Here is an 11,847-nt window from a genome sequence, read left to right as displayed (position 1 = left end):
GTAACAATGGCGGCAGATAATTGTAGAAAGAGAGGGTTCAGATTATCTGGGCCCAGCTGATTTGTACGTGTCCAGGTTTTGCAAATGTTTCAGAACATCTGCTATCTGGATTTGGGTGAAGGAGAAGCTGGGGAGGCTTGGGCAATTAGCAGAGGGGGGTGCAGAGCTGTTGGCCGGGGTTGGGGTAGCCAGGAGGAAAGCATGGCCAGCCGTAGAGAAATGACAGTGTTACATAGCCTCAGTGCAGTGGGCAGCTGGGAGGAGGTGCTCTTATTCTCCATGGACTTTACAGTGTCCCAAAACGTTTTGGCGTTAGAGCTACATGAAGCAAAGTTCTGTTTGAAAAAGCTAGCCTTTGCTTTCCTGACTGACTGCATGTATTGGTTCCTGATTTACCTGAAAAGTTGCATATCGCCGGGACAATTCGATGCTAGTGCAGCGGTGGTTGTTTGACCGTGGACCCATGGCGGATGCAGACAATGAGGCAGTGATCGCTGAGAACCTGATTGAAAACAGCAGAGGTATATTTGGAGGGAAAGTTGGTCAGGATAATATCTATGGGGGTGCCCATGTTTACGGATCTAGGGTTGTACCTGGTGGGTTCATTGATAATTTGTGTGAGATTGAGGGCATCTATCTTAGATTGTAGGACTGCCAGGGTGTTAAGCATATCCCAACTTTGCTCACCTAGTAGAACGAACTCTGAAGATCGATGGGGTGCAATCATTTCACATATGGTGTCCAGGGCACAGCTGGGAGCTGAGGGGGGTCTATAGCAGGCGGCAACAGTGAGAAACGTATTTCTGGAAAGATTAATTTTTAAAATTTGAAGCTCGAACTGTTTGGGCATAGACCTGGAAAGTATAACACAACTTTGCAGGCTCTCTCTGCAGTAGATTGCAACTCCTCCCCCTTTGGCAGTTCTATCTTGATGGATAATGTTGTAGTTGGGGATGGAAAATCTCAGTTTTTCTGGTGGCCTTCCTTAGCCAGGATTCGGACACAGCAAGGACATCAGGGTTGGCGGAGTGTGCTAAAGCAGTGAGTAAAACAAACTTAGGGAGGAGGCTTCTGATGTTAACACGCATGAAACCAAGGCTTTTTCGGTTACAGAAGTCAACAAATGAGACCGCCTGGGGATATGCAGGGCCTGGGTTAACCTCCACATCACCCGAGGAACAGAGGAGGAGTTGTATGAGGGTATGTCTAAAGGCTATTAAAACTGGTCATCTACTGCGTTGGGGACAGAGAATAAAAGGAGCAGATTTCTAAGGGTGGTAGAATAGATTCAGGGTATAATGTACAGACAGGGGTACGGTGGGGTGAGGGTACAGTGGCGGTAAACCCAGGCACCGAGTGATGATAAGAGAGGTTGCATCTCTGGACGGGCTAGTTATGCTGGGTGAGGTCATCACATGTGTGGGAGATGGGACAAAGGAGGTATCTGAGGCATGTTGAGTGGGACTAGGGGCACTGCAGTAAACTAAGACAATAATAACTATCCTAAACAACAATGTACAAGGCATATTGAAATTTGAGAGAGACATAAAGCGAGGCATAAAGCAATCACAGGTGTTGATTGGGAGAGCTAGTTAAGATAAGAATGGGTAAGAAAACAACAGATAATCAGCTAAGACAACAACAGGTAAAATGGCAATGAATGGGCAGAGAAGGTCGATTAACCACACACAGGGCCAGAGATTGAGGCTGGGGCCGACAGATAAACAAAAAATAAACAAAACAGAGTACCGTGATTAATGAACAGTCCAGCAGGCATCAGCTATGTAGCCAAGTGATCATAGGGTCCAGTGAACAGCAATAGATGGAACAGAGAAGCTGCGGGGTAGTCGTTACTATGCTAACACACGGGAGACACAGAGTTTAAAGTTAGCAAGCCGGGGTAAGTAGAAGCGTCTGCTCTGACGTCCGGCGAAGGCCGGTTGAGGGCACTGCTGATGGAGTTAAGTTGGAGGATCAGTCGTGGTGGTACGGCGGGGCGCCGTGTTGACTAAGGGTCCAGACCAGATGGCAAAAGAGGTAATTATAGTTGTAGTAATTTTGTTTGCTAGCTGGGAGATGCGCCTGGTTCGCGGCTAACTGGTGTTGGCTTCGGGGCAGGGGCATTAGCCACTATAGCCACTCGGTAGCAGCGATGATCCGATGCACAGGTATAGAGCTTATTGCAAGGATCCGGCGGAGTGGTGGATTCTAGCTGTGTCCGGAAGGCTTCGGCTGAGTAGCCGGGTGATCACAGAGTAGGCCGGGAGGTGGACCTGGCTCAGGGCTAGAGTCGGGGCTGGGTCACTCGGTGGCAGCTAGCTAGCTGTGATGATCAGGGGTAATGGTCCAGGTTTACGACAGGAATCCGGCATTGTAGTGGAGAAAACAGTCCGATTGCTGGAAAGTATTATCCATTCTGTTTGTGCAGAAGAAAAGGCAGCTAGCATTGGCTAACAATGGCTAAATAGCTAGTAGCTAATTAGCTGGCTAGCTCCTGATGGAGGTTCTGGCTGTAAGGTCTTGAAAATAATGGATTTGTGTCAAGGGAAGTGAAAAGAAACCAATTTATACAATACATTTGAGTCATTTAGCAGACACTCTTATCCAAAGTGGATTACAGTTGTGAGTACGTACATTTTCATACTTTACTTCATACTGGTCCCCCATGGGAGTTGAACCCACAACTTTGTCATTGCAAGCATCACGCTCTACCAACTAAGCCACACAGGACAGAGAAGGCTGGCTGCAATCACTTTTGATTTCTGTGAGAGAACCACAGAACCGTCTCTTTTCAAAATGTAATCACTGGGTGGGTTTTATGTAAGCCTGATAATCTTGTGAGTAGATTGCTGGCTAATGCTTAGACCTTCCTCCTCTTTAGGGCCCTAAACTCTGCAGGTGTCGAGGTGGAAACAAATGGTTTATAGGCATCGAAATCCCAATCCCAACTCTGCCTGTGAACACAATACACACAAAGTCACACAGAGCCACACACAGCAGCAGCATGTGCACAAAGCCACACACACATATGACACACAGACATGACACCCACCACACACAGAGATAACATGCACACAAACAGAGACAAGCAGAAATAGACAACACACACACACACACACACACACACACACACACACACACACACACACACACACACACACACACACACACACACACACACACACACACACACACACACACACACACACACACACACACACACACACACACACACACAGAGAGAAACAGAAATAGACAAAACACACACAACTTGCTTCAAACACAATCTGCTTACAAAGATACACAACCTGCTCCCAACACTCTCACACATCTTGCTTCCAACACACACACACAAACACGCCCCTCCACCAGCCAAGGTCTTAGGGGCTGTCCCTGCATGACCCCAGGGAACACTAAACCTAGGGAATACTAAACTGAATCACACTACAGGATAAACCAGGATGCTGTGTGGCTAGGGACCATACTTCCAAGCAGTGTCCTACAGTCCATTTAAAGAACACCCATGTAAAACTGGGACAACAGATGTTATACATAAATTACTGGACCAAGCTCTGTTTATCTCTACAAAAATGACCATTTAAGCTCAACGTTTGTGTCTTCGACTAACCCGGAGTAGCCAGGTACAGTTGTTTGAAGGAATTTTGTAGTGGGTAAACAATAATTAAACAATTAAATTAAGCCCCAAGGTAAACGTTGGCCAAAACAATTCAATTAAGAGGCAGAATTATTATATTTCACACAAACAGTCACTTAATGTTGTTAAGTGACTTTGTACCTCATATGTTGTAAGTATACCATATTGTTATTAAAAGCCAGACAATGACATATCATAAAACAAATGTAATTGTGATTTAAGATGAATTTTACCCTAAGAACACAACACTTCAGTCAGTCATTGTGTGGCATACTATCATCTCCTTTTTTACTAGACTCTTTTACTTACATGCTTTAGGTTGAAGATTTGACAGAAGGATTTGTGTGGTCTTTACTATTCTGTAATGCTTTATCATGCTTTATCATGCTGGCAGAGACTCTTTTACTATGGGCCAAGAGGACAAAATAACAATGCAAAGCTGGCAGACTCTTTTACTATGGGCCAAGAGGACAAAATAACAATGCAAAGCTGGCAGACTCTTTTACTATGGGCCAAGAGGACAAAATAACAATGCAAAGCTGGCAGAGACTCTTTTACTATGGGCCAAGAGGACAAAATAACAATGCAAAGCTGGCAGAGACTCTTTTACTATGGGCCAAGAGGACAAAATAACAATGCAAAGCTGGCAGACTCTTTTACTGTGGGCCAAGAGGACAAAATAACAATGCAAAGCTGGCAGAGACTCTTTTACTGTGGGCCAAGAGGACAAAATAACAATGCAAAGCTGGCAGAGACTCTTTTACTGTGGGCCAAGAGGACAAAATAACAATGCAAAGCTGGCAGAGACTCTTTTACTATGGGCCAAGAGGACAAAATAACAATGCAAAGCTGGCAGAGACTCTTTTTACTATGGGCCAAGAGGACAAAATAACAATGCAAAGCTGGCAGAGACTCTTTTACTGTGGGCCAAGAGGACAAAATAACAATGCAAAGCTGGCAGAGACTCTTTTTACTATGGGCCAAGAGGACAAAATAACAATGCAAAGCTGGCAGAGACTCTTTTACTGTGGGCCAAGAGGACAAAATAACAATGCAAAGCTGGCAGAGACTCTTTTACTGTGGGCCAAGAGGACAAAATAACAATGCAAAGCTGGCAGAGACTCTTTTACTGTGGGCCAAGAGGACAAAATAACAATGCAAAGCTGGCAGAGACTCTTTTACTATGGGCCAAGAGGACAAAATAACAATGCAAAGCTGGCAGAGACTCTTTTACTGTGGGCCAAGAGGACAAAATAACAATGCAAAGCTGGCAGAGACTCTTTTACTGTGGGCCAAGAGGACAAAATAACAATGCAAAGCTGGCAGAGACTCTTTTACTGCGGGCCAAGAGGACAAAATAAAAATGCAAAGCTGGCAGAAACCCTTTTACTGTGGGCCAAGAGGACAAAATAACAATGCAAAGCTGGCAGAGACTCTTCTACTGTGGGCCAAGAGGACAAAATAACAATGCAAAGCTGGCAGAGACTCTTCTACTGTGGGCCAAGAGGACAAAATAACAATGCAAAGCTGGCAGAGACTCTTTTACTGTGGGCTAAGAGGACAAAATAACAATGCAAAGCTGGCAGAGACTCTTTTACTGTGGGCCAAGAGGACAAAATAACAATGCAAAGCTGGCAGAGACTCTTCCACTGTGGGCCAAGAGGACAAAATAACAATGCAAAGCTGGCAGACTCTTTTACTGTGGGCCAAGAGGACAAAATAACAATGCAAAGCTGGCAGAGACTCTTTTACTATGGGCCAAGAGGACAGAATAACAATGCAAAGCTGGCAGAGACTCTTTTTACTATGGGCCAAGAGGACAAAATAACAATGCAAAGCTGGCAGAGACTCTTTTACTGTGGGCCAAGAGGACAAAATAACAATGCAAAGCTGGCAGAGACTCTTTTACTGTGGGCCAAGAGGACAAAATAACAATGCAAAGCTGGCAGAGACTCTTTTTACTATGGGCCAAGAGGACAAAATAACAATGCAAAGCTGGCAGAGACTCTTTTACTGTGGGCCAAGAGGACAAAATAACAATGCAAAGCTGGCAGAGACTCTTTTACTGTGGGCCAAGAGGACAAAATAACAATGCAAAGCTGGCAGAGACTCTTTTACTGCGGGCCAAGAGGACAAAATAAAAATGCAAAGCTGGCAGAAACTCTTTTACTGTGGGCCAAGAGGACAAAATAACAATGCAAAGCTGGCAGAGACTCTTCTACTGTGGGCCAAGAGGACAAAATAACAATGCAAAGCTGGCAGAGACTCTTCTACTGTGGGCCAAGAGGACAAAATAACAATGCAAAGCTGGCAGAGACTATTTTACTGTGGGCCAAGAGGACAAAATAACAATGCAAACCTGGCAGAGACTCTTTTACTGTGGGCCAAGAGGACAAAATAACAATGCAAAGCTGGCAGAGACTCTTTTACTGTGGGCCAAGACGACAAAATAACAATGCAAAGCTGGCAGAGACTATTTTACTGTGGGCCAAGAGGGCAAAATAACAATGCAAAGCTGGCAGAGACTATTTTACTGTGGGCCAAGAGAACAAAATAACAATGCAAAGCTGGCAGAGACTCTTTTACTGTGGGCCAAGAGGACAAAATAACAATGCAAAGCTGGCAGAGACTCTTTTACTGTGGGCCAAGAGGACAAAATAACAATGCAAAGCTGGCAGAGACTCTTTTACTGTGGGCCAAGAGGACAAAATAACAATGCAAAGCTGGCAGAGACTCTTTTACTGTGGGCCAAGAGGACAAAATAACAATGCAAAGCTGGCAGAGACTCTTTTTACTATGGGCCAAGAGGACAAAATAACAATGCAAAGCTGGCAGACTCTTTTTACTATGGGCCAAGAGGACAAAATAACAATGCAAAGCTGGCAGACTCTTTTACTGTGGGCCAAGAGGACAAAATAACAATGCAAAGCTGGCAGACTCTTTTACTGTGGGCCAAGAGGACAAAATAACAATGCAAAGCTGGCAGACTCTTTTACTATGGGCCAAGAGGACAAAATAACAATGCAAAGCTGGCAGAGACTCTTTTTACTATGGGCCAAGAGGACAAAATAACAATGCAAAGCTGGCAGAGACTCTTTTACTGTGGGCCAAGAGGACAAAATAACAATGCAAAGCTGGCAGAGACTCTTTTACTGTGGGCCAAGAGGACAAAATAACAATGCAAAGCTGGCAGAGACTCTTTTACTGCGGGCCAAGAGGACAAAATAAAAATGCAAAGCTGGCAGAAACTCTTTTACTGTGGGCCAAGAGGACAAAATAACAATGCAAAGCTGGCAGAGACTCTTCTACTGTGGGCCAAGAGGACAAAATAACAATGCAAAGCTGGCAGAGACTCTTTTACTGTGGGCCAAGAGGACAAAATAACAATGCAAAGCTGGCAGAGACTCTTCTACTGTGGGCCAAGAGGACAAAATAACAATGCAAAGCTGGCAGAGACTCTTCTACTGTGGGCCAAGAGGACAAAATAACAATGCAAAGCTGGCAGAGACTCTTCTACTGTGGGCCAAGAGGACAGAATAACAATGCAAAGCTGGCAGACTCTTTTACTATGGGCCAAGAGGACAAAATAACAATGCAAAGCTGGCAGAGACTCTTTTACTATGGGCCAAGAGGACAAAATAACAATGCAAAGCTGGCAGAGACTCTTTTACTGTGGGCCAAGAGGACAAAATAACAATGCAAAGCTGGCAGAGACTCTTTTACTGTGGGCCAAGAGGACAAAATAACAATGCAAAGCTGGCAGAGACTCTTTTACTATGGGCCAAGAGGACAAAATAACAATGCAAAGCTGGCAGAAACTCTTTTTACTATGGGCCAAGAGGACAAAATAACAATACAAAGCTGGCAGAGACTATTTTACTGTTGGTCAAGAAGACAAACTAACAATGCAAAGCTGGCAGAGACTCTTTTACTGTGGGCCAAGAGGACAAAATAACAATGAAAAATAAAAATCACCCACTCGCTACTAGAGGGTCAATGTTTAAGGTAGTTTGGCGTTTTATTATTTAAATGGAGAAACATTAAACCTGAGATTATAAATTATAAGAGATGATTTACTCGGAGAGGAGACACGTGTCGACATAATAACCCATCAAATTAACGAGGCGGCTACATGGAAAGCGACAATGTAGAGGGAAACAAGGTAGCTAGTCACGCAATCCCCTTTAAACGGAATATTACTGTAGATAATCTCCTGTAAAGAGGAGCACTAAATTGCTTCCTCTAATTGCAATTACATTTTCCCCTAAGAGGTTTCAATCAAAAATTGGTCACTGGTATAGATAGTACAAAACATTTTTGCCAGTCTGTAATGTTTTCTCGATGTTGAGGCCACTTTCGCCAGAGAGCTAGTTTCTTGTTCATATTTGGGTGCCTCTTAGATTCAAATTCACATCTACAGTTTTGTAACATGAGTGTTCTGATGGTCTTGCTGTAATTGCTTGTTTTTCAACAACAACCCTAATTCCTTAATTACTGCCAAAGATTCATTACATGCTTCCAGTGTATTAATCATAGGAGATATGTATCTGAAAATGTGTTTAGAAAAGCCCCTATTCTAGCTGAACTTCTAGCCCAATTTTTCAGTTTTTGATTTGTTAAAAAAGTTTGAAATATCCAATAAATGTCGTTCCACTTCATTGTGTCCCACTTGCTGTTGATTCTTCACAAAAAAATATAGTTTTATATCTTTATGTTTGAAGCCTGAAATGTGGCAAAAGGTTGCAAAGTTCAAGGGGGCCGAATACTTTCGCAAGGCACTGTATATAGCCCAGGAAAGTAGCATAAATGTGCAGAAAGTAGTTTTATATGCATTTTATTGAAGGGAAACAATAACAGTCTTGAACGTTTTTGGCAACATAGTGATTTATTCTTATATACTGTAGAATGAGGAATGAAGAACTACAAAATAAAAAGTTTTAACCATTGCCCCCACCCACAAGGTCTATAAACAACAAAAACAAATAATAATAAAATATTATAGATATAAAACTAAAATGAGAAGAACAATCAATCAATCAACTCTAATTAGCACATGTAGGACAGTATGCAAGTGTGTGTGCATGAACTTTGCAGATGTATTTCTCACATGTGCAGCACATAGTATTTGTTTTACAGTGCTTTTTGTTTTGGGGGGGCAGAATTGGCATCTCCTCTTGCCTGCCCCAGCTGCAGCCTCCGGTGGATCAGGACAATATTCGGTCCCCTGAACAGCTTTCACAAGTGCTGCAAAGACTGCTGTGCGGGAGAGGCGCTCCTTTCTTTGAATGTGTGGGGTTACAAGTGCTTTTCCCAGCTGCTCCAGGAAACGGGAACGTTTTTCATCCAAAAATTTTAATAGCGCCCCCTAATGCTTAACTGGAAGAGGTCATCATTTCATAGAGTCTGTGAAGAAAGAAACCACATGGATAAATAACATGGTAAGCAAATTAGGTCCAACAAACTGATATTCACAAAGTTGTGTTATATGTTTCATCATGCGTCTAAACCAAAGAAACCCCAACTGATCTACAGAACAGTTGTTATCTATAAGCTTCAATATGAGGTCCTAACCCTTCCATGAAAGTACATCCTTGTTGGGTTAGTGCTATCTAGGATCATTGGGACGTCCCTACCCTGAACCCCAACCCTTACCTTAACCATAGCCCTTACCGAACCCTAACCATTTTACATGTCAATGGGGTAGCGACATTCCAAAGATGCCGGATAGCATGGACCATCCCTGTAGCTGTGAGGGTTAATATGGGACTCGTTTCAGGAAACTAGGCGTGTGTCGCATGTCACTAATTCAGAGAGGCATTTGAACGTAAACATTTATTTTTAATCAAAATGTGTTTATTTGGTAGAAATGCCTTCTGGAACATGTGCACTTGCTCTTAGTACCAAACTTGTGTTCCAGCCATAAATACAAATACAATTGTTAAATCACAAACCTAGTTGGTTAAGTTACGGAAAAAGCCAGGAACCTTCCTGCTAGCCATGATTGGCTGACATAATGGAAGGGCTGGACATGCCAGGGGATGAGTTTGAATTGGTCTGCCATATAGCATGCTTCTGTCTATAATGTGAGCAGCTCAGTATGTATTGAAAGTCCTTTCTACTGCAACATTTTTGAAAGATATAACATTAGCCATCAAGAACTACAACAATTTTGCTACTTTTCTTAACAACATTGATGCCCTGAATTTAGCAGGCGCTATCAACAGATCAGATGTTAAAAGTGATGGGCTACACACGCCACAGTCTGCACACGCCACAGTCTGCACACGCCACAGTCTGCACACGCCACAGTCTGCACACGCCACAGTCAGTGTCAGTGTGAACCAAAACAGAGTTAAATAAGAGTCTAGATACATTTACAGATAGTATATGTTTCTATTTTTGTCAGAAAGTCATTTTCATATCAAGTCAAAGCGTACTATTAGCTAGCTAGCAAACATTAGCTTGCTGGCTCGCTAGCTAATATTACGTGTATGATCTGTGTAGTAATATAATTTGTATTGCTAGTTATAGCCTAATGTTAGCTAGCTAACATTGCACCTAGTTGGTTAGCTGTTTAGCTACCTGCAGATTTACACTACAGCTATGACAATGTTTGTATTGGGAGTCAATATAAATATTCTCTAAAACAGGCTATAGACTACATGTGCACCACCATGTCAGAACAGTAGGCTGAGTTCTGAGGGGAAATGGATCAAATTATTATGGTGAGGTACATGGGCTACCGATAGCTTAATACACAACAATACACAACATACACTTAGTATAACTTTCTTAGCTACAGTATACAGTGCCTTGCTCACCGTTCTTGTGATTATTTTGACCCCACGGGGTGAGAGTGAGATCTTGCTTGGAGCCCCAGATCGAGGGAGATTATCAGTGATCTTGTTCGTCTTCCATTTCCTAATAATTGCTCCCACAGTTGATTTCTTCAAACCAAGCTGCTAACCTGTTGCAGATTCAGTCTTCCCAGCCTGGTGCAGGTCTACAATTTTGTTTCTGGTGTCCTTTGACAGCTCTTTGGTCTTGGCCATAGTGGAGTTTGGAGTGTGACTGTTTGAGGTTGTGGACAGGTGTATTTTATACTGACAACAAGTTCAAACAGGTGTCATTAATACAGGTAACGAGTGGAGGACAGAGGAGCCTCTTAAAAAGAAGTTAAAGGTCTGTGAGAGCCAGAAATCTTGCTTGTTTGTAGGTGACCAAATACTTATTTTCCACCATAACCTGGAACTAAATTCATAAAAAATCCTACAAAAGGGATTTTCTGGATTTTTTCTCTCATTTTGTCTGTCATAGTTGAAGTGTACCTATGATGAAAATTACAGGCCTCTCTCATCTTTTTAAGTGGGAGAACTTGCACAATTGGTGAATGACTAAATACTTTTTTGCCCCACTGTACATCTCTGCTGTCTTCAACCAGGATCTCAGCGATCGCTGCCTCATTGCCTGTGTTCGTAACGACCACCCGTCATCACTGTCAAACGCTCCCTAAAACACTTCAGTGAGCAGGCTTTTCTAATTGACCTGGCCCGGGTATCCAGGAAGGATATTGACCTCATCCCATCAGTAGAGAATGCCTGGTTGCTCTTCAAAAGTGCTTTCCTCACCATCTAAAAATAAAAATGCCCCATTCAAAAAATGAACTAAGAACAGATATAGCCCTGGGATCACCTAAGACTTGACCGCCCTTGACCAGCACAAAAACATCCTGTGGCGTTCTGCATTAGCATCGAATAGCCCTCGCGATATACAACTCTTCAGGGAAGTTAGGAACCAATATACTCAGTCAGTTAGGAAAAATAAGGCCAGTTTTTTCAAACAGAAATGTGCTTCCTGTAGCACTAATTGCAAAAAGTTTTGGGTCACTGTAAAGTCCATGGAGAATAAGAGCACCTCCTCCCAGCTGCCCACTTCACTGAGGATAGGAAACACTGTCACCACCGATAAATCAATGATAATCGATAATTTCAATAAGAGTTTTTCTACAGCTGGCCATGCTTTCCACCTAGCTACCCCTACCCCGGTCAACATCTCAGCACCCCCTGCAGCAACATGCCCAAGCCCCCCCGCTTCTCCTTCACCCAAATCCAGACAGCTGATGTTCTGAAAGAGCTGAGAAATCTGGATCCCTACAAATCAGCTGGACTAAACAATCTGGACCCTCTTTTTCT

Source organism: Oncorhynchus keta, chromosome 8 (genome assembly GCF_023373465.1).
Source record: "Oncorhynchus keta strain PuntledgeMale-10-30-2019 chromosome 8, Oket_V2, whole genome shotgun sequence".
Classification (NCBI taxonomy): domain Eukaryota; kingdom Metazoa; phylum Chordata; class Actinopteri; order Salmoniformes; family Salmonidae; genus Oncorhynchus; species Oncorhynchus keta.
The sequence above is the reverse complement of the archived record's forward strand: the minus strand, read 5'-3'. Positions refer to the sequence as shown.